Source organism: Tupaia chinensis, unplaced genomic scaffold, assembly GCF_000334495.1.
Source record: "Tupaia chinensis unplaced genomic scaffold, TupChi_1.0 Scaffold146140_1, whole genome shotgun sequence".
Classification (NCBI taxonomy): domain Eukaryota; kingdom Metazoa; phylum Chordata; class Mammalia; order Scandentia; family Tupaiidae; genus Tupaia; species Tupaia belangeri.
The window spans coordinates 385,065-389,434 of NW_006205995.1; the positions used below are offsets into that span (position 1 = coordinate 385,065).

At 42.9% G+C, this 4,370-nt stretch overlaps 1 long non-coding RNA gene across 2 annotated transcripts in view; it reads right to left on the minus strand.

Annotated features, from left to right (window-relative positions):
* Window positions 1-903: 903 nt before the first annotated feature.
* LOC114006197 (uncharacterized) overlaps window positions 904-4,370 on the minus strand; it is a 13,758-nt gene continuing 10,291 nt past the window's right edge. For both annotated transcript variants that reach the window (XR_003547949.1, XR_003547948.1), the window contains exon 4: window positions 904-1,316. This is a non-coding gene — a long non-coding RNA (uncharacterized LOC114006197). The remainder of the gene's footprint in view (window positions 1,317-4,370) is intronic.

Below are 4,370 nucleotides of genomic sequence, written 5' to 3' on the forward strand. Positions count from 1 at the left end.
TGTCTAGCACATAGGTAATTGGTACATATTATTGATTGAATAATTAATTGACATATATAAGGAATGTAATTCAATTTTTTATTCTCACATTTTTACTCATGACTTAAAAGTAATGTAAAATTGTGTTAGATGCTTTTTGTAGAGAGTGATTTTTGCTATAGGGTGCATGTGCTAGCCAGACACAGAGAGAGAGATAGAGAGACAGCAAACAAGAAATCATCCCCCACGGGATGAGCATGCCGCAATCCCTTCTCCTTCATTCTCCTCTTGGGATCTTGGCACACAGGCACACATACCTGGTGTGAGAGTAAGTCCTTGGGCCCAGGACTCAAACCGTGGTCAGCCATATGAGGGTCCAGCAACATAACCATTACACCATCTGCTGGTCCCTGTGTTAGATACTTTTAAACTTCAAGTATTAGACATGTTCAGGTCACCTTTTTACAGGGGTTTACTGGAAGGATTCATTGGAGTCTTAAAAGGAAGACAAAATAATGTCATCTGGCAGGTGGCATGGTGGTTAAGGGTGCTGGACTCCCACATGGCTGACAGTGGTTCAAGTCCCAGACCTGACGGCTTGCTTTCTCACTTTCCCTCTCACACTCTTTGGTCAAATTAAAATGAATAAATAAAGTCAAAGTAATTTTTAAAAATAAAAAAGATGTACTGTCAAGCTTTACAGAAAAAATGGACTATCATTCCCGTTCTTTGGTACTGACAGCAACTTCAATGACCTAACTGCAGCTCTTGGCTGAACAGTACTGAGTGTTCTTTCTGAATCTGTTTCTATTTCTCCTTCCTCCAGTGCTCACCTTTAAGAAGGCCTCTGCATTTGCTCCAGCTGCTTCTAACTGCATGTCTGCACCATATCACTACCCTCCCACCACGACCATCATGGAGAACAAAATTGGCCAGTCACAAGCCATTATAATGCACAGCTCTTAGGCTCAGCTCTCTAGTGCTAGCCCACTGTGTGGGCCTCTTGACAATCTATGGGGAGGACGTTGTTCAAGTCAAGTGATGCTCCCCCGTTCAGTCAGTTGTGGCCAGGGCAGTTAGGGTTGGTCATATGGCACAAAGAGGGCCACAGATGAGGCAGGTGCTCTGAGGCAACTTGCATAGCCCAGGGTTACCTTCTACTAAAAGCAGTACCCAAGGACTGTCTGGTGTCAGTATCTAACACCCACATCACCGTAATGACTTTATTTCCTAGTCATGTTGCCACATCGTCACAAAACATCTTTGCTGTGTGGATCTCGTTTGCTAGACAAGATGTCAATATCCAGTCATGTTTCCTAGAATCATCTTGGTGTATCCTGAGGAGACAGAAATGAGCCATAATTTGCTGAGAGGAAAATGTCATGTATACAGCATACAGCAGAGAAGATCAATAAGAAGACACTTATGAATCAGGGCTGAGGACTTTGTTTAGTTTTTCATATGTGACGTTTCTATAAATCAGAAAACATTTCTGAAGCACATGACACTCAGAAAAACCATTTCTATGAAATCTCTGCATGTCAGATTTTGCTGGTACACTTCATGAAATCATAGATAATAGTCTTTCTGAAATATAATGGAAATGAGGTTGAATTCCCAAAATAAGTGTTCAGGATAAATCTAATGACTTTTCTCAGAATTATGCCACCCTGTCCTTGTGTGAAGTAGTGGTTTGGTTCAAAGCAATGGCACTGTGAATTTCCTAATCGTGGGTTATTTTCTGAATATTCAGGGAGTTCAGCTGGACCCAGGCCACCTCTCTAGATCTGTAAAAAGAGTTTCAAAATTGTTTCTTCTCTTATGGGTGACATGTTTGCCAAATCAAAAGGACGTTTCTCAGTCCTTACCTTATTTGACTTCTCCACAGTCAACATTGTAAGCATCCTTTCCTTGTTATCTTTCGATATTAATATCTTGATAAACTCTCACAAAGTAGTCACCATGTGTATGCTGATGGTTTCCCAGTAATCAACTTTTTTTTTTTTTTTTAAGAGAGATTTTTGCTATCGGGCATGTGCACTTGCCGGGAAGACAGAGACAGATAGAAAGCAAGAAATCATCCCCCAGGGGGGATGACCATGCTGCAATCCTGTCTCCTCCATTCTTCTCTTGAGATTTTGGGCATGCATATACACACACCCAGCATGAGTTTCAAAGCCACCAGGCCCAGGACTTGAACCATGACCAATCATGTGGGAGTCCAGCACCTTAACCACTATGCTACCGGCTGGCCCCCGAGTAAGCCCTCAATCTCATACTCCTGAGAAGTTTGGGAATGAGAGGATTTTTTTTATTTGTTTTGTTTTGTTTTTTTGAGAGGTTTTTGCTATAGGGCATGTGTGCTCACCAGAAAGACAGAGACAGAAAGTGAGAAATCACCCTGCAGGGGGGATGGTCACACTGCAATCCCTTGTCCTCCATTTTCTTCTCAGGATCTTGAGCATGCAGGCACACGCGCTTGGCATGAGTGTGAGCCACCAGGTCCGGGACTTGAACCATGGTCAACTACATGGGAGTCCAGAGACATAGCTATTACATCAACTGCTGGTCCCAAGGGCTCTTTAAAAACAAAATAAAATGAAAAAGTATTATTTTATTCATGGTAACAATCACGTGCACATGCATGAGAGAGAAGCGTCCTTGACAGTTTCATCATGCTGGGTCCTCCGTCCTGCATCCTCCAGTTTATCAGGTTGTGGGCACATGTGTTTACCTGACATGTTTCTGGTCAACTGGGACTAAGGATGCAAACCATCAGCCATGTGGCCTCCAACACTGCATTTCAGTGCCAGAGCAGGCTCTGTTTCTGCTTTCAGAATCTCTCAATGTTTATAGGTTTTTCAAATAAACTGAATCTAAAACAGAATCGTTTTTTTTTTTTTACTTGCCAAAGAGCACATGGGCATACAGAGAGAGATGGGGGAAAGCATCCTTCAACTGGGCGTGGTCACACCACAACCCTTTCTCCATTTCTCAATCTTGCCGGGGTTTGAGGCACACACGCAAACACACACACATGGTTGCTGTGTTTGTCAAGCCACTGAGGCTGGGATTTGAGTGATGACCTGCTGTGTGAGTCCGGTTCCCTTAACAACTAGGTTACAGGGCTGTCCATAAAACTAAGTCTACTCCTGCTTCCCATCTCTATCTCCATCCCTCAATGGCCAAATTGATCTTTCTCTTGTTTCATCAGCTCTTCTGAGTAGGGGAGGAGTGGGAAGGTTGTCCTCTCTCTTTGCCGATAGGCAATCACCACCCAAGTTCTATCAATTTTATCTCCCATAGTGCCGGCAGGTGGTGCAGTGGTTAGGGTGCTGGACTCCCACATGGCTGACCGCAGTTCAAGTGCCAGATCTGATGGCTTCCTTTCTCACTTTCCCTTTCTCTTTCTCTGTGTCTCTGATTAAATTAAAATAATAATGATAAATAAATAACTCCTTAAAATATTTTTTATCTCCCAAATCTCTTTCCAATCTGTTTTCTCTATTGCATTAGGTTTGTATAATCTTGGCGTCCCATCACCAGAATAGCTTCTTTGCTACCATCTCCCTCACTTTCCCCTTCCCATCTTCTTCCACTCTGTTGTGGAAGCCATCTTTCTGAACTAATTATCTATTTGTTAAAATGTTTCGTATAGTTTTCTGTCACCTAAAGATAAAATCCAAATTCACTGCTTTTGCATTGGTTTGCTATTGCTGCAATAAAGCCGCATTAGAAACCATCTCACACATAGGACTACACATGATAATTTATTCACGTGAAACTACTCATCAGTTGCAGTGGTTCTGCTAATCAATGAGTTGATCTGTGAGTCAATTCTGGTTCATTCCACTTGTCTCTTATCCTCCTGGAGGTTAGCCCAGGCATCTGTTCTGCATGTAACAGCAGAGATCATGAGAAAGCAGACAGGCAGAGTCTTAAGTTCTAGCTCCGAACTAGTACACCATCACTTCAGCTTTATTCTGTTCATTAAAGCATGTCGTGTCAAGAAGCTAGGAAACATATTTTGAACTGTTAGTAGGAGGGACTGCAAGTTATATGGCAAAGGCATGGATATGGGGAGAGAGAAAGGCTGGGACCTATGGGAAAACAAACATACACACACACACAATCTATCTAGGGCCAGCAGGCGGCATGGAGTTTAAGGCACTAGATCCCACATGGTTGGTTGTGTGATTCGAGTCTCAGAACTGGTGACCTGAAGATCACACTAGGGGGACCAGCAGATAGTATAATGGTTATATTGCTGGATTCCCATGTAGTCAACTGTGGTTCGAGTCCTGGACCTGGCAGCTTAAACTCATGCTGGGTGCCTGTGCATACATGTCCAAAAAACCAAGAGGAAAATGGAGGAAAAGGGATTGTGGCAT